This window comes from Pezoporus wallicus, unplaced genomic scaffold (assembly GCF_028554395.1).
Source record: "Pezoporus wallicus isolate ANWC-B61680 ecotype Strahan unplaced genomic scaffold, APGP_CSIRO_Pwel_v1 contig_4238, whole genome shotgun sequence".
Taxonomy (NCBI): domain Eukaryota; kingdom Metazoa; phylum Chordata; class Aves; order Psittaciformes; family Psittacidae; genus Pezoporus; species Pezoporus wallicus.
In genome coordinates, this window is record NW_026637932.1 from 477,924 (window position 1) to 497,530 (window position 19,607).

Genomic DNA, 19,607 nt, shown 5'->3' on the forward strand with positions numbered 1-19,607 from the left:
TAGCTTCTGCAAAATATTCCCTGCAGTGCAGAATTGTTCAAAGTTGCACATGCTGTGTGTGGCTGAGTGAGAAAACTAGCTGCCATGCACTGAGGTATATTGAAAAGAGAAAGAAACTCAGTGACCTGTTAATAGGCATGCTGTGTGTGGTGTCTCCTGGCTACAAGTCCATATATTAGTGATCAGCTGCATCCTTTTCAAACTAGATGCTGTTTAAATTTCACTGATTGGTGCAACGGTTCTTGAGTGTGGGAGAGGGGCAGGTTTTAGAAGTTTTTCAACAGTAAGTGACTTCTGTAGGTCTCAACAGGAATAATTTTTTTCCTGTTCTATTCCCTGTTTTAATTCTTCACATTGCACGAAGATGAACAGTTAATTAAATCAAATGTAACATCCCAGCAAAGCTTTTAACTCCAGTGCTATGAATAATGAAACTAAAACACATACTCTAGACTAATTTAATATTTTGGTATCTGATATTTGTCGGCTATGGGATACTTCAGTATCTCTTTAGGAACCTTGATTTGATGCTGAGAAAATATAATTCCACTAAAATCAGGTTGGATGTGATAGGATCAATTTTTTCATCATCAAAAACTAGGAAATCATAAACTTCTGAGGAAAAAAAAAAAATAAGAAAAGAAAAAAGAAAAAAATAGGGCTAGTGTTTTAGTTGGGCTGCAACCCTGTGATCATCCAAGAGAATTTCATCACAAGAAATACCCACCTGTAGATGTTATTGCGACCTCAGCTTTCTAGTGGCTGGTTTTCTTACCAATCTGAAAGGCTATCAAAGAGTACAATGATGTGTGTAAAATGCCGCTGCCTTCACTATAGGAATATCTACTGAGTAATAGCTAGAGAAATTACTTTATTGACACAAAGAGATTTTTTCTGGTCATACTTTTTTCAGATAAGATAGTGGTTTAGATGGGAAAAGAACTAACACTGTTAAAATAATTACATAAATATAAATGGATAACAGATATTATAGAGTGATTTTTTTTAATAGATTTCATACTACAGCATTTTTAAATTCTTCAAAAGTATGGTTCAGTGAACACAGAGAAAAAATGAATTAAAGGATTCATTTAAAACAAGGATATATCACTGCCCACTGTATGTGTACAAATATGTCACACAGAATGCATGGCAATATGTCATGGAGGTAGCAGCTACAGCTGTTGTAGAAAAAGGACCAAGAAAAAGAACTGGATAAACGGCCTTTTGATATATCAGTACAAAAACCTGTTTACAGGCATCTGTCTTTCCTCACCAAATTTCAAGTATCTCATACTTTGAATACTCTTAATTTCTTTATATGGAAGAAGTAATCCTGGTTTCTTAGGAAAGATAGCACAACACAGTGTGAAAAATAACATCCTGTGACATGCTAATGGAGAGTAAATTTAGCATTTATACCTTTTTTTAATGAGCATAGTTGTTTCCTGTTTTGCTCATTTAAATGTTGCATCATAGAATGTTTTACAAATGTTTTTCATAAAATAATGTGGGTCATTTTTTATATTTTTAATAATAGTGTGCTGAATTTGGATAGTTTCATTTGCAATTTAAGTAATGCTTTGTTCTGATGAGATCTCTGGAGGTGGTTTTGACATTTAAAAGTGAAGTGAAGAGATTCAAAGTGATTAAAGCTGTCAAATGTTACCCTAATTGTGTGACTGCAATCTTTTCAGCCTCTTTCAATGAGTGTATACATTATACACGCTGCACAGCACTTCTGTTTAGATTGAGGTTTTTTATTAATGCCATCCTGATTGACAGAAATTATTGCAAGATCACAAGTGGAACTAAATTAGTTTGCCACTGCATTCAAGTAACATGCATAGCCATGAACTTTTAAGATGCAGTTGTCTACTTAACACAGTCCTTTCCCCTCCCCCCAGAAAAGAAACCAATGCTACAGTAGTGACAGATGAGATCTTTCACATTTATACAAAGCTGTACTAGTTTATAGGAATAAGAAAGCTTTGCCCATATTAGAATTATTTTAACCTTCATTTTGTATTCAAAATGCTTCTTGACAGGTCATTTATTATAAATACGGTTCTCAGCTAATAAAAGTATCAGATGTACTCTAATTAATTATGAACAAGTCAGATTTTCATGGCTGATATTTTATTAATATTTTGCTGTGTATTCATGGAAGCTCTAATACTTATTGATTCTTTCTTGTTTCTAAGCCACTTTGCTATCTTTAGATATTCATGTCTTAGCTGTCTGGATTGGCAAAATAGGAGTAGTAATATTCCAATTATTTGAGAAAAATTTAGTGTTGTATATCTAGTGGTGTTTTTTAAGGTAATTAGGTCCAAATTCAGTCTTGCCTTCATAGATTTGTCTTACTACACTAATAGGAATAAAGGGTAAAAACAACCCCTCAAAAGAAATGTTTCATGAGGGGTTTTTAGCTTGCAAAATACTTAGTAATGTTGCTGGTGTGGTTTAATAAACTGCGTCACAACTGTTCAAGCAACCAGAATAAAATGCTCTGGACTTGTATATTCCAAAATGATTGGTAACATACAGCAAAACTTAGATGGCTGTAACCATAATCAGAAGTTTTCTTGTAACATTAACTGCAATGACAGTTATGTTTCTGAGGATTCTTCAGACAATGAATTAAGCATTGCCTGGCCTCCATAATTCAAATGACCACACAAATACTAGAAATCTTGAAGCTTAGATCTCAAATATCCTGATTAGTCATGCTGCTAGAAGAGCTAAGCAAACATATAGACTCAAAAAGAAATCAAAATGAACCTTAATACTGTGATGACAGCAGCAATTACTATGACAAGATTATCTCAACTGAAAATATAGTAGTGAGGGCATCACACTACAGAGAAAAGATTTTAATGGGTTCCAAACTCTAGATCAAACATACTTACAGCAAGGAAATTGCAATATTTGTTAATACCAAAATTTGAAAAAAGTAAGACAAAAAAAAATCTGAAAAAAGTAAAATTTGGGTACAATTTCTGTAGTAAAATGTTGTAAAGAAGCAAAGACACTCAGCCTACTGACATTCAATGTTACTTATGAGAGTTAGAGGAGGGTGGATTGCATTTCAAATGAACATTTTGTTCATGTCTATCTTGTATGTAAGATGAACATAGTGTACAGGCATATGGCCTATCACCACTTTAATTTTCTGCATTTTTATTTTTATATTAAAAAAAAACAACAGATGTTTATGTTGTGTGATTCTCAGTAGCAGTAATTTATGAGGTAAAAAATGCTTTAAAAATTGTCCAACAATTGCAACAAAGAGATAGAAAGTAAATTCTCCAAAGGAACTTTTTTTTTTCCCCTTGTTAGATTTGCTTGAAGCTTTCTTGGGCTCAGTGAATCATTTTTATCTGGGCTGTAGAGAATAGAAGAATTAACATTTGAAATGTTAATTGTTTTAGCAGCAAATTATTATATTGCTTACTCATTGATGGTGATTTATTTTCAGCCTATTTTAATGCCATGTTTTGCATTCAGGGAATTATTTGTGTCAGTGATGCCTTTGGAATGTTGCGCACTTTTCAGTCATGTTGCAGTCTCTTGACAACAATGTTAAGAATTAATTACAATTCATAATTCTAATGGTTATCAATAAAGCTCAAGTTTCAATGGCTTTAATGCCTGATGAGGGTAAGTAATACAGTGGGGTGAATAATTCATAACAAATAATTTATTCGGTGAATTTGCTAAACAATGTCTGCAAATAATTCTTTAGCTTGTTTGCAAGCCATTCATTGTGAGCATTCCCACATTTGAAATTTGAGCTCATTGGAATGGACACATGGTCTTTATGTTTTTTTTCTGCTGTCTGGTAGTAATGCTAGAATAGAGTATTTTCATTTAAAGAACTAATCATTTGCTTTTTGCAAAAAGTTTCCCAGTTTTTTCTTTAAATTGACCAGAAAGGCAATTGGCTTAATGCCTTTAGACTAAAGATTAAGTTAGGGTTATTTAGATTAGCATTTTCAAAATGTTGAGGATATTTTTTAATTTTTGATTAATTATTAGAGAACTATTATATTTTTTAAAGCACAACTGTTTCTTATCTTTAGTGTTACTTTAGAGTAAAGGCAGCAGCTGGTATTGGCTGCCTGTAACTTGGACTAGGATAGGAAGGTGTCTGAAAAGTTTCAAAATTCCACATTCTGCTGTTAGATTTGATTTTTTGTTGTGGGGCAGAAAAGACATGGGATCAATAACCTGATGTGATTCAGCTAAGCTCAACCAGTCTGTGTCCTAGATTTTAATTACCTCCTCACTAAGCTGCTTGTTATGGTGGCCATGCTTTCACATTATTTCCCATTAATGGCATAAATAATTTGTGTGTCCAGTGCATATGTTAATTTACCTTTGTCACTTGGGCTGCAGCACTGCCATTGCATTACTTACTCCAAGTTGACTTTTGGAATCAGCGCGCAGGTGCTAGATGCTGTGTAGCAATGAGACTGCATACAATTCTGAGGAAGAAGCTGTCTAGCTGTTTCATAGCAGGAGCTTATGTTCTGAAAAGAGAGTGAGTGAGAAAGAAAGATCTTTCCTCAAATTTTCCCCTCAGTTCTCTTTTAAATTAACATAAATCCGCAGTGGAGATTTATGTACCTCCACAGTAACAGAGCTTGCTGTTACCAAGCTCATAAAAATGTAAGAACCACACTGTGACAGACCAAAGGTCCACCTTGCTGAATATTCTGTCCTAAGCAGCAGCTAATGGAAGATGTTCAGGGAGGAATATAGAAAATTGATGAGTACAGACGGCTTAATCCCTTCTCTGTTAGATCTACCATCTTCCGCAGCTTCCTAAGCTGGAAGCCCATTGAAAACCGCCACTGGTAATTTTCCTAAATAATTGCCCATGCTGACAACTGACATGTTCATACTGCAAGAATTACTCAGTTCTTAATGAATTACACTCTCAGCACTCTCAGAAGTTTACAAATCCCTTAAAACTATTATGTATATTTCTCATGAATCTGAGTAACTTTTGATTTTATATTCATTGAAAGAGTCCATCCACTGTGCAGCTCTAACTATCAAAGAGCATGGTTCTAGCTTACAGATACTGCAAAATGCTATGTGATATAGTAACTAAGATTGATGTGAAATCAATAAAGTAAGTTTTTCAATCTTACTTGCCATGTATGCACATTTCGTGAAAGCACGCAGGCTGCTTGTGCCATCTGAGGGAAAGTCACACCAAAGCTCTTTGCATTCCAAGACTGTTTCTGTACTAGTGGCTGCTTGGAGTTTGAACAGGAAATGAATGGAAGATGTAAAAATAAATAAAAAAAACCCAAACTTTCTTTATAAACCATATTGTTTATACTGTAATGTAAAATCAAAGTTCCTCTCACAAGAATCAGAAAGGACTCTACTGTCTTTTAGAAGTATGTTAGATGATAATCATATAATCTTCTAACAAACATTTGAATTTGTACCCAATATATATATATATGGGGAATAAAGACTCTCTTTTATGAAGTATATAATACTCTCTTTGATGCAATAGAATTCATATTTTATCCCAGCAATATATACTAAGTTTGGAGCAGTCAGGATAAGACTACAGTGGTGAATAGTCCAGCCTGAGGCTCCATGTATTATAAGGAAAAAAAAATCCTAAACATAGGAAGAATTGTTCAGTTGTTACTAATTAATTTTTTCTTAGGTATATGTGTATTTCATGTCTGCTTCATGATCTTCTGTAGATATGTGTAGATATTTGCTTGGGTGTGAAGTCACTGAGCATGGAATAAATTTAGGAGGTTTGGCTGTGGCAGTACCAGTGTTCTTACTCTTTGGACATGATACATTTGAAACATCACTACCCCAGCTCTTTTGACACAGCTGATCTCTTCCTGTTGAATGCCTCACCCACCAAAATTGCTATCCTGAGATAAAAGTCTGACATCATCCTTCAAATGAGTTCTGAGAACTTTAAAAGTTCAACTCTTGTCAATCATCGAGAGATTTTCAGATCTTGTCATTGTCCATCACACAGGGGTGTAACAGTTCTGATATCCTGCATTTCCTAAGGCACAGAAGATCCATCAAATAAAATGCTAGTTTGGTCTGAATTTAAAGACTGACTTAGGGGAAAGAAAAAAAGGAAAAAGGAAAAACACCTCATTCTGTATACCTCAGAACATAGTGCCTTAGAGAAATGAGAAAAGCAAAACTGGACAGTGACTGCTGTAGTCCTTCTAATCTATCCTCAATTATATGTCAGGCATCCCTGCCCATGGCAGGGCAGTTGTAACTAGATGATCTTAAGGTCCTTTCCAACCCTAACTATTCTATGATTCTATATAGGAAATTTGACTTTTTTCTAATAGGAAAGTAACTTAGACCCCATGTCATTCCAGTGCAGCTGGCTGTGAAAATGTGGTCTGTTCATTTAAAGCAAAAACACATCTTCATAACCTCAATACAGAAGAAGGCACAAGAAGTGTGTGCTACATATTAAACTGGACTTTCCCCCAGAAATATTTTGTTTCATGTAAAAATACCCAGTTAAGCATGTACATTCCAGATTAGCAGAATGTATTGTTTGGGATGTGTAATTTGAAAAGTAGTGGAATGGAAGACCTTTAAAATTAGATAATTGATGCTTCTAAAATTAGACAGAAAATACACTGATAAACTCGACATGTTTTCCCTATTGACAATTCTTAAATTTTACCATTTTTAAAATGAAAAATATACTGTCTGGGGTGATTGTATTTTGGGGGATCTCTTAGAAGCCTACTCATGGCTCTTTTCTTACTGCACTGAACCATCAGCAGTGAACTGCTCCCAGATTTTCTACGTTTATGGTAGATTTTTAACACAAGACATCCCCTGTAGCTCAGAACTATCAACATGTGTGATTTAAATCAGTACTGTTTTACCTATATATATACCTGACAATGCTGGCTTGAGACTACCAGAGGCCTTAGCCCTTCTTATTGCCTCTCTGGACTGTCTACCTGCTTAGCAAAGTACCCTGTCACCTGTGCCTTTCTTCAGCTCTGCACTGTGCTGCATGTTGCTTCTGCTACTGTGGCTCACTTAACAGCACTTAATAGAATCATGCTTTCCTGTGTGGTCTGGGAAGTGGATGAGAATGCTATTCTCAGTCTCTCAGTGCTCTTTTACTTTCCAGTCACAAAAGAATGACCTGAACAGGAAAATGGGGATGATGGGTAGGAGTAGGAAGACATCCTGTGTCTCTGAATCTCTTTTAAAACAGGGATTTCAAGCTACTCTTGCTGATGGAGAAGAAGTGGAGATCTGAATCTCTCTCTTTTCAAGAGAAGAGATTGGATTGTAGATTCTCATCTGCATGAAAGAGAGTGAATGACCTCTAAAAAGCAAAGATTTCCTTTGTGTGCCCTAGGGCACCAGTAAGTCTGAGGAAGGTTCCAGAGTGAATGCAGTTTTTGTTTTGTTCAGTAGCAGAAAAGTAGTCCAACAGCACGGAATGCCTGTAAGTACAAAGCCAGGCACTTAAATAGTCATGAGTCAATGCTTCAGCTTAAAGTAGGTTAGCTGCTGTCTCAGATATTGTTTAGAGTAATTTTAGGATAGTAGGAAGAAACTTTGTGAAGGAATAGCATATTCAGGGCTCTCTAGAGCAACTAACTGTAAAAAGTTTTTCAGACAGACATTTCACAGAACAGGCCTTGCCTCCTGAAAACAAGCCCACTCTGCAGATTGGAATCCTGATGTGCTGTTTAGATATGCTGAAAATACACACTCCAAAGTATATAGTAGTACTACAAGAGAAGGAAATAAGAGTAGGCTGAAAAGCTGGAGGGGGAGAATGAGTCTGTAAAAAGATAATATTTAGCAGTTATGGGTAGCGTTTCATTTTCATTGCACTTCACAAACATTGACTGATTAATAACCTCACAGCAATGCACTGAGTCGGGTAGTACATTTCCTTCCTATTATTATCCCCAGCTGGTGGTGGTGGGGAATGTATAGAACTAGATGGGGATGGAGGGGACATATCAAGAGCTGTCTGAATTCTCAGTAGTATCCTAGAGAATTCTTCCTTATTATTTTGATTTAAGCAAATTTTAGCTTTTGAAATCAGAGCCCACAGAGTGCCTCATTGACGACATTTTGCTGGCAGTACTTCCATTTTTTTGTTTCCAATTATGAGGCAACAAGTGAGTTCATCTGTGTACAACAGCAATGCCAGTCATTCGTGTTTGCAATATATCTGTTGTTTCTGTTGGTAGAGACCGGGAAAAGAAAGATGCACTGAGAACAGGCAGTGGGTGGTATGCTCTCAGCAGCTGTCACTGCTATCAGTTACTTGGTTTTCATTTATAAAAGGCAATATGGGATCTTTAGCTTTTATAGTACCCAAGGAAGGCTGGTTGGTGATCATTGATTTTATTTAGTCCAGGGGAGCTGCTCACACACACACTACAGTGAGTTGTGTGCTTCCTGCTGCTAGCTCTCCTGCCACTTACCATTTTCAATTATTTACAAAATCCAAGGCACATCTCAGAAAAGTTCAGTACAGGCTCCAGGACAGGGTGCTGTTACAGTACCCCATCCATATGCCTACCACTTTGTAACAGCAATTGACATGAGCAAATTGCCCTAATGAGATCTGATGCATTATGAAGGCCTGGACAGTCAAAAACTATACAAAATCTGGTATAACCATCATAAGCTGTAAATGCCATGGTCATCACTTTCCCAAGTAACCACCAGTATGTCACTGGTTCTCAGCAATTTAATCGGCTTTTCTGCAAATGACTCCATTCATTTTTTGTTTGTCTTAGCTTCTTTTAAGTGCTAAGAATATGATAATCTGAGGAGATCTGTTTTCTTCAGTGAGAGAGATGACTTTGAGTCTGTCTGCTAAAAATAGTTAAGAAAAGTAAAAGACCTGCTTTTCTCCACTCAAAAGATCCATGAAAATATGTCACTAAGGGCTTCAGAAGAAGCTTAATTGCAGGTGGATATTGGGAGGAGGAAAAAAAAAGATAAAAAGAGCTTTAAGGGGAAAGAGAACCAAGAAGGCATTTCTGGGGATACTTGTTTCCTACTTTCTGCTATAGGGCTGGAAGTTATGAAAGAATACGGAGCTGAATTCCTTACCTTCTATCTTCAGTTCTGGAATCTATAAGGGGTCATTACAACTGTAGTCAAAGTAGGTCAAAAGAGCAACAGACCTTGAAGAAGTTCCTATGATCCCAGAGAGAGGGATTGACTGAAACCTAACTTCTGTGAGAACTCTGGAAGAACCTAAGTTTTTCTAGTTATCTGCAAAGTTACACTAGAACAGAGAAGGAGGGAATCGCCTTTTTTTAATGAAGGGTAAGCAGAACATAAAAGAGCTGGTCCAAAACCAAAACAAACAAAAAAAAAAAGGGGGGGGGGGATTAATTGAAAAGCATTTTGTTGACTGGCAAAAAGACAGAAGTCTGAAGCATTTTAGCAGGTGTTTCTGAACGAACCATGTTTTATTTATATTGGTATATAGCATATCCAAAGATACTTCTAAAAATACAAGACCTAACTAAGACTATAGGGACCCTGCTATATTTGCTTTTAGATAAGATACTAAAATCATACCGTCCAGGTTAGAATGCTTATATTACTAACAAACACAGAATAGTAATGGCACTTAGAACTGATCGTACTGAAAAGTGAGCACAATATAGTATGTGCGGATTTCTGCTTTCAGGAGCTGATGACGTTTTCACGTTTGATGCTATTAAAACACCCTCTTACAATATTGACATGTAAGTGATCTATTTTGTATTTTTTATTTTCTCAGGATTTTTGCATAATTTTTTAGAGGAATTCTTTATCTTCTTAACTCATACTGAAGTCTGCATGCGAAGCAACCATAAAGACCTGTGTATGGTCTTTATGGTTGCTTCGCATGCAGAAGTGCGAAGTGGAACTTATAATCAGCCTATATTAAAACAAAAAAAGAAAAAGCCCAACAACCTTCTGCTTGAATGCAATAAATTTTTCAAATATCTTGTTAGCACTTGTTCATCCAGCAACTTAAATCAATCAGAAATGCACTATAAAAACATGCGAGGAGAAATACAGAAAAGTGGCAGCATGTTACTGTCACAGTAAAGAATGAAGATACAATGTTAGACTTTACTCCAAAAAAATGTTCTTTGTGGACGGCCTCTGTGACCTGTGTGAAGGTTCACTCTGAGTAAGTAGGGTCAATAAGGAGGCCTGATCAGAAAGATCACCTTCGAGAGTAAAGAAGTCTGCTTGTAACAGATTGTCATGTTTTGTACAGGTAGATCTTATGATCAGTCTTTAATCTTCATTGTCTGAATAAAATTTAAGCAACCAGTTTTGTGAGAGATTTAAAGTTTTTCCTAAATACTTGAAAACATACCAAGACCACAAACTCTAAATGTGTTACAACTGTAAGAAAAATTGTTGTGATAGAGTACTCATAAAGGTCAGGAAACATACACTTCTAGCTGTGATTTTTTTTGCAAATATATTTCAGTTATTGTAGTTAATAATCTCAGGAAATATAAGGGAGTATTTTGATCCCTTTTATAACATTGGTTGCAAGTTAGTCAGTCAAAATATCAGATAAGAAAGGTCTGGGTTTTGGTACAGTTTTTAAAAGGGACTTCTTCTCCTAAAGCCAGATATGTGATTCATATCCTAAATCTTTTGTTTCTTTCCCAAAATATACTATGAAGCTTAAGAAATGGTAAAATGAGATTATTATTTACTCCAAAGAAATATATTTTTGAGCTCAGAAATACATAACACTCTGAACATTTGAAGCTGAAAAAAAAACTGGTATAAAAATAATACCAAGACATTTTAGAATAATTATTAAAAGCAGCTTCAGTCATCAGCCAATTTGTACAATACAACACATGAATATACTCATGAACACAAGCATAGAGGTTTGGAGCACTGCATAGGTGCAAAGGGTCTTCCTATGTGAATTCACCTATAGAATCACAGCCTAAGTAATAAACTGCATTTAGGACTGCAGGCTATATGCATTCATATGCACTAAATTAAAAAAATGTCTAAAGAACAATAGAAACTGAAAACGAAGTATTCTAATGATAAAGATATTTTAAACTTAATTCATCTAGAATTCTATTACTATGAGCATCGTGCCAATCAGTTGGTTAATATTGTATTCCCAGTCTAGATTTTTAGAAATCTAGTTTTCCCAGAAGTCAATAGCAATAATAATAGCAACAGTAGCAGCAATAACAATAACATTGACCATGGGAACATTTCAATAAAGGTGTTTCTTACGAAACCAAACTTTCAGCCTAAAGTTCACTTGTACTTCTAGACATTTAAGAAAAGATTTCCCTCTCTACTTAAACATGCTCTTTTAATCTCAAAATATAGATGGGGAATAAAGTGGAATTTTCTGTATATGGCATAGCAAAATTTGTGGAGAAGGCTCGTGTATTCTTGTAGACAAAGTGCACTTGGGTATCAGCCAAGGTATTTTTAATAATGTAGATGTAGTTTAGGAAATATCTAGCTAGACATCTCTGATATTTAGGCATCATATCGTTAGTCATCCTTGATGAGCAAAACGGTCCTGTTATCTGGTTTTAGAGAAAGCTGAGTACATTAAAGATTAAATTCTTGTCCTGTCAAAGTCAATGGGGAAGACAGTGGGCAAAGATTTCATCCTAATAGTTCAATGTGGATCACATTAGTATATCATGTGAGAAATTCTTTTAGCTGGGGTTTTCATGAAGAAAACAGAAGGGACCATCCAGATGTTTTAGTCACTTATAAACTGTCATTTCTATATCATGTAGGTAAACATTCCATTTGAGAACTGCTTTTTCCCCCAGAATTCAATCATTCTACAATTTCCAAAGATTTTGAATTTACTATTTGACCATAAACTTGACCACACTTGCTTGCTCTAGTCCATAATCAAATAATATTAACAGAACTTGTATTTAATTCTTGTACTGTTTCTTATTGAAATGAATGGTTTATACAGTTTGAAAAGCTGTTGCCATGGACTCTGAATTTAAAAAGAAACAGTTATCATTAAGAGTATTTGTTCCAAGAAACCGTCATCTGCTTTGATAAATAGTAAAATCTTGATAAAACTTTGATTCACATAACCTCTCCACTTTCTGACAGCATTTTTTAATATCTTAAACATGAAGCTTTGCAATAAATGTAATAATGAATTTCTGTCAAGAGTTCTGAAGTTTTCATAGTGATTGGGCATACAACTAAACACAAAAGGATACCTTTTGCTTCTTGTACTATACTGAAATCAAGTTTTCATTAAACCATGTAGTTATTGAAACGTAAAACAGATACCCCCCTGGAAAACCTGAAAAATTAACTTCTGATTTAATTTCACTAAGAAGATTCTAAAGCTGTTTTGCAGAGTGCTAAATGCTTTTTTTTTTTTTTTTTTTTAAACATGGTATGGTTCATGGATGCAGAGCTCCATTTTAGGATTTTATTTAAAAGCCTACCAAAATTAGAAAGCCTCAGGATCAGTTTCTCAACTATTATAAAATAACGACTCTGTTGAAGTCAGTGTCAGTGTTGACTGGGGAAAATCTGTTTGCTAGTACACGTATAGTGGAGGGATTTTTTTCTTTTAGTCAGCTGACATTTTATTCAGGAAATGAAGCAGAAAACATTTCATTAACAGTGAAAGAGAATAAACCTAGTTAACACCAAACAAGGCACAGTCAAAGGATCAGATATTAAGTGGGTGAAAATTTGTATAGCTCCGTTAAAAATAATGTCACTTTACAACAGATAAGGATCTGGACCTTCCTTCTTTAATTAAAGTTTTTTTGAAGATATTAAACAAGGACTCTTATCAGGCTTTCGGGATTATTGTGTAGCTTAAACCTATACTATTTTAATTGAGTCCAAACTGGTCTTAACAAAAATAGACTAGCATTCATCAATACATGGAGAGGGTTTAATGTAAGACAAACATACCCTTAAAGTATAAAACTATTATAATGCAGAGGAAATGTTCAACAAACTTGTGTGTGCTATTTGTGTGACTTTGGTAGTTCATATTAGACTCAAAGAATCATAGAATAGTTAGGGTTGGAAAGGACCTTAAGATCATCTAGTTCCAGCCACCTTGTCATGGGCAGGGACACCTCACACTAAACCATCTCACCCAAGGCTCTATCCAACCTGGCCTTGAACACCGCCAGGGATGGAGCATTCACAGCTTCCTTGGGCAACCCATTCTGGTGCCTCACCACCCTTACAGTTAAAAACTTCCACCTTATATTCAATATAAACTTTTAACCCATTACCCCTTGTCCTGTTCGTGATAGTCCCTAATAAAGAGTCCCTCCACAGCATCCTTATAGGCTCCCTTCAGATACTGGAAGGCTGCTATGAGGTGCTTCAGTCCCCTGATCATCCTTGTGGCCCTCCTCTGGACTTGTTCCAACAGTTCCATGTCCTTTTTATGTTGAGGACACCAGCACTGCACACAATACTCCAAGAGAGGCATCACAAGAGCAGAGCAGAGGGGCAGCATCACCTCCTTCGACCTGCTGGTCACGCTCCTTTTGATGCAGCCCAGGATATGGTTGGCTTTCTGGACTGCAAGCACACAATGAAGCCGGCTCATGCTAAGTTTCTCATCAACCAACACCCCCAAGTCCTTCTCCACAGGACTGCTCTGAATCTCTTCTCTGCCCAACCTGTAGCTGTGCCTGGGATTGCTCCAACCCAGGTGTAGGACCTTGCACTTGGCATGGTTAAACTTCATGAGGTTGGCATCAGCCCACCTCACAAGCGTGTCGAGGTCCCTCTGGATGGCATTCCTTCCCTCCAGCGTATCAACTGAACCACACAGCTTGGTGTCATTGAGCCATTGACCACGACTCTGTGTGCTGCCAGCCAGCCAGTTCTTTATCCACCGAGTGGTCCACCCATCAATTTAGAGACAAGGATGTCGTGTGGGACAGTGTTGAACGCTTTGCACAAGTCCAGGTAGATGACGTCAACTGCTCTACCCCTGTCCATCAGTTCCGTAGCCCCATCATAGAAGGCCACCAAAATAGTCAGGCAGTATTTCCCCTTACTAGAGCTATGCTGGCTGTCACCAAGCACCTTGTTGTTTTTCATGTGCCTTAGCATGCCTTCCAGGAGCATCTGCTCCAAGATTTTGCCAGGCACAGAGGTGAGACTGACTGGTCTGTAATTCCCTGGGTCATCCATTTTCCCCTTCTTCATTCTTACATTCCCTCTGTCTGCCTTTCAAGACTTGGGTGGTGTGGTCAGAGCATTTGCTGGTGAAGACCCTCCAACAGATATCAAGGAGGTTGAAGTCCCCCATGAGAACAAGGGCTTGTGAGCGTGAGGCTGTTCCTGTCTGTCTTTAGAGCACTTCATCTATGGAGTCCTCTTGATCAGGCATCCACAGAGTCCTCTTTATATTAGAAAAATTGTTTTTATTAAAACCATTGCAAAATCCACCCAGCAACTAGGAAAGAGAGTCATAGCATTTACATTAAATTGAAGCAGATATTTTGGGACTTACCCTTTTTCTTTTCTGAAAAAAAACCAACCAAACCCCAACCCAAATAAAATCACCTTTTTACCTCTGCTAGGTAAGTGAAACACTTATCAGTGCAGTCACTAAGAGTCAGACAATGAAACTAAAGCTACATGCTGATGGAATTATGACTAGTTGCTTTGTGTGTTTGGAAATGGATCATGACCAAACTTTGTACAAGGAGGTCTCTGACATACGGCACTTCAGCACAATGTATCTTGGAGCCTGACACAAAAAAAGCTACAACTAAGTAAAGTTAGTGCAATCTTTACAGGCTGATACCCTCTTCCTGAGCAGGGCATGCTGGTTTGAGATATTACACCCTCCCCACAGAGCCCAAATTATCTCCCAGCAGCTGGATGTTGGCACAAGTTGTTGGCAAAGTTGTTTTTATGAATACTCCAACGTATGTTTACAGTAAAATCAGTCCTGCTAACTTAGGCCATCTATCAAGACTGTTTAAATAGCACAGTTTGTTTTGCAACCCACTCCACTGTATAATAGTGAGAGCAGTAAACTTCCTCAGGACAATGATCAATAGCTATTGGCAGTAACATCAAACCACAGCAGCTGCTTGTAGAGCAAATATCTGTCCATGACCAGCCTTCCATGGCCTCCAGCTTTCCTTGGGTCAGTGGCTTTAATGAAGCTGAGGCCTGTGGGCTGCCTAAACAATTTAAAAGACTGGACTAATTTTTTAGAATGGATGGAGAGACATACAGGCAATTTTATTCTGAGTTTTCAGGATAGATACCTAAGAATATAAACTGTGCACTCTGCATACTGTGGTGATTGCACTGTAAATACTGAGAATACTATTTGGCCTCCTGGTGTTGTGTCTCATTAAGGGGTCTGTAATTAGAACCAGCCTGTTCATATGTTTTTAAAGCAATGGATAGACTCTTCTAATCTAGGAAAAGTCTGGATAGTTTGTATAATGCTCTCTTTCTGGATTCACATGATCAGGAGAGCCCAGGTCAGCTTTTATTAAGGATAATTGGGGTTTATTAAGGAGAAATGTCAACTCCAGGTCTACCCTAAATGCTGTGGACTTCTTTCAGAATCTATTCAGAAGAATTAATTTTGCAGCCTGTTCATCAGGAACTGTACTGATAGGACAAGGGGTAATGGATTCAAACTAAAATAGGAGAAGTTCAGGTTACATATAAGGAAGAGGTTCTTTACTGTGACGGTGGTGAGGCACTGGCACAGGTTGCCCAAAGAGGTGGTAAATGCTGCATCCCTGGCAGTGTTCAAGGCCAGGCTGGAGAGAGCCTTGGGTGACATGGTCTAGGGTGAGGCATCCCTGCCCATGACAGAGGATTTGGAACTAGGTGATTTTCCAGCCCTACATATTCTATGATTTTATGATTCTGTGATTCTGTGATTCTATGATTTTACTTGTCCCCTGCTCTGCTTGATGAACCAATATACAGTTTAAAGCTGTGGACTCTGTATTTATATTTAAGTCTACTCTGTTTTGACTTAGGAAGAAAGAAGCTAGATAACATCCTAAAATGCTAAATAAATAAATTAAACTATCTCTTAACCTCTACTGAACAAAACAATTTTCATCCCAACGAAAGTCTTCTCATAGATTTCATGTAACACGTACCATCAGTGCTCCCCGTAAAGCAGTTATTTTTCATCTAAAAAAATAATTGCTCAAATAGGAGGCAGACTTAGCTAAAGCACAGCAATCCAACTTTAGCGACAGGTAGCTGTAACTTTATAAATGTATGTTTTTTTTCATTAAAAGACCTTGAGGGTTTAAGTCATGTCTGAACAGCTCAAAACTCCCTACGATGCAACCTGAGATAAAAATAAAACCATTCTTTGGTGTACCATGATCCCTGATGCTAATGGGACATAGATCAAAGATAAAAGAGTAAACTCCAAAGAATTAATACATGGACATGAGCTGATAAGCTGGAAAAATTGATTTTTTTTCTTTTCTCCAATATTCCTACTCAAAAAGACTGTAAAAAGATTTAAGTCCTGGTTTTTTAGTTCATGTTTACCAAATAGGTACATAAAGAAACGGAATTATGACAAGTCTTTAAAAATTTACTTAATTTGCATTGCTAAGCCATCTTTCATTAAAGACAAGAAAATCTATTCCCAGGAATAAGACTATATTTTATCCCTACTGAGATATCTGTTACTACAGTCAGTAATGTAGGGTGCATTTCTGCAGGTCTCAATTTCAAAGTATGGTAAAAAAATGAAGAAAAATATAGCTTCTCATTCTCTAGAGTAGCGTATTAACTTTCACTGGGGAATCTGAAATGTGATTTAAATAGTAGATTGAAGAGCATAGCACCTGCCCATGGAAAAACCCTAGAAGATACTCAATTTCTTTATTTTTACTAGTATATAATAAACTAATGAGACCACAAAGAAAAGCAAGATTTTTTTTTTTCTTTTGTACAGTCACTCATAGAATCATAGAATCATAGAATAGTTAGGGTTGGAAAGGACCTTAAGATCATCAAGTTCCAACCACCTTGCCACGGGAAGGGACACCTCACACTAAATCATATCACCCAAGGCTCTGTCCAGCCTGGCCTCGAACACCGCCAGGGATGGAGCATTCACAACCTCCCTGGGCAACCCATTCCAGTGCCTCACCACCCTCACAGGAAAGAATTTCCTCCTTATATCCAGTCTAAACATCCCTGTTTAAGTTTTAACCTGTTACCCCTTGTCCTGTCACTACAGTCCCTAATGAAGAGTCCCTCCCCAGCATCCCTGCAGCCCCCCTTCAGATACTGGAAGGCTGCTATGAGGTCTCCATGCAGCCTTCTCTTCTCCAGGCTGAACAGCCCCAACTTTCTCAGCCTATCTTCATACAGGAGGTGCTCCAGTCCCCTGATCATCCTCGTGGCCCTCCCCTGGACTTGTTCCAACAGTTCCATGTCCTTTTTATGCTGAGGACACCAGAACTGCACACAATACTCCAAGAGAGGCATCGCAAGAGCAGAGCAGAGAGGCAGGATCACCTCCTTCGACCTGCTGGTCACGCTCCTTTTGATGCAGCCCAGGATATGGTTGGCTTTCTGGGCTGCGAGTGCACACTGAAGCCGGCTCATGTTCATTTTCTCATTGACCAGCACCCCCACGTAATTCTCCACAGGGCTGCTCTGAATCTCTGCCCAACCTGTTGCTGTGCCTGGGATTCCTCCTTATTTTGTTGTTTTTTTTTTTTTTGTCACTAGTTCCCAGCTTCCTGGGCTAACAGCCTCCTTCTTTCCTCCATGAGCTAGAGGGGAAGCTTGAGGCCCCTGCACAGTTTGGGCCTGGAGCAAGCATTCCAGCTTCCTCTCAGCTACCCTGACATCTTGCACTCCCTGCCCTTTTCTTTGCATAAACATCAGTGGGATGTACACATGTATTCACTTCCTATACTTAATTTCTAAATCCCAAACTGTTAGGAAAAAATACAGCATCATCAAGACCACAGAAAATAAAAATACGAGAACAGGGATACAGGGAGTAATCCTGAGTTCAAGGTGACTTTAAGAGTTAAAATTTAAAGCTTTAAGTATTGGAAAACTGCAAAAATTAGGGGGTTTTATTGAGATCACACCAGATTTTTAATGTAGAAGTTGCAAAATAACCTTTCATAATTGTAGTGTTTTAACACTTTTGTGGAAGAAGAACTAAATTGCTGGGGAAGGGAGAAATCCTAACTCCAGTCATGGCAGAGAACCGAATAAAGAAGTCAAAGTTGATTGGATGCACAGACTTAAGATTAATTTTAAATCAAAGCAAATTTTTCAATGCTTTTCACCACGATCAGAATTCTTAATTGGATCAAGTTACTGAGGGGAAAAAAATAAATAGGACTTACTACTCATGTGGCCTTGAAATTATTACAAAGTTTAACACTGTTTCTGAGATATTACTGTTCTTCATCCAAAGCTGGGGCCATATTAACTTCACTATGCTAAAATAAGTAAGGAGCTATGAAGCCTTTCAAATAGGCTTTGCTGTATGGTGGTTTTTTTTTGAAAATCTGGCCTTCCATTGATCAATCTGCCACTTGTCTGCTACATTCGATAAGACACCAAAGCACAGGTCATCCAAGTAAAAAACAAAGTATTTCAAGGACAGTTTTCAGAGACTATCAAGAGGTTGGAATAAAATATTTATCACAATCTGCAATTGCAGAGAGGTATAATACATTTAATAAAACAGTATAAATATTACTATTGTGTTTGTTAATTATGTTTATTGACAATAAAGTCTTAAATTGCTGTTAATCATTTGATCCATAAAGAAGGTAAAAGTTTATGACTGCAGAAAATACCTTGGTATTTAAATTGAAGTTTATTATGAACACGCTTAATGTTTTTTTTTTGAAACAAGTGAATAACCACTTCACTTTGAGTGAAACTATGTGAGGTCACTAAATAAAAGTCAAAATACAAAAGGCTTGTGGAGCTGTATAGTTAACTTTGTGCCAGAAAACGTATAGAAACATTCTGAGGCAAACAACACTCTAATTTTAATGAAATTGCATAGGAATAAATTAACTGAAAATTTTCATCACTATGAAATATGGGTATTCTTAAATTGCTTCTGGTTCTAATCTGTTTTAGAAGTGTATGTTTGTATTTTCTAACCAGATTCCCTGCTGTGTCTCCCCCAAATGACTATATTTTAGAGACAGTTTATGTGCATGCATGAATTAGTGTATATATATATGAATTACTTACTATCAAGCATTTGCTAGTTCAGGACTGTCCAGATTTAAGTTTTGAATCAAATCCGAAACAAACTGGCACCTGGATAAGCATATTAAAGCACATGTTCTGTGTTAACACCCAGTTTGGCTTTAACTTCTCATATGTATCCTTCTATAAATTCCCTCCTATGGCCTAGCTTCTATGTACACAGAATAAAACAGCACAGCAATGATATTTCTTTGTTTCCAAAATACAACAACGTGCCTGTAGATTATTAAAACAAAATCCAGGGTAGATAATTTGCTTAGTTTTAGTCCCTAATGTACAATATATTTTCC

General features: G+C 37.0%; 1 long non-coding RNA gene across 1 annotated transcript; it reads right to left on the bottom strand.

The window, feature by feature from the left end:
• Positions 1–1,739: 1,739 nt before the first annotated feature.
• On the bottom strand, positions 1,740–5,281 carry LOC130598662 (uncharacterized). The gene is made up of 2 exons (XR_008972050.1): positions 5,163–5,281; positions 1,740–3,388 (listed from the first exon to the last, which is right to left on the bottom strand). It is a non-coding gene; the product is annotated as an uncharacterized LOC130598662 (long non-coding RNA).
• Between the last annotated feature and the right edge of the window lie 14,326 nt (positions 5,282–19,607).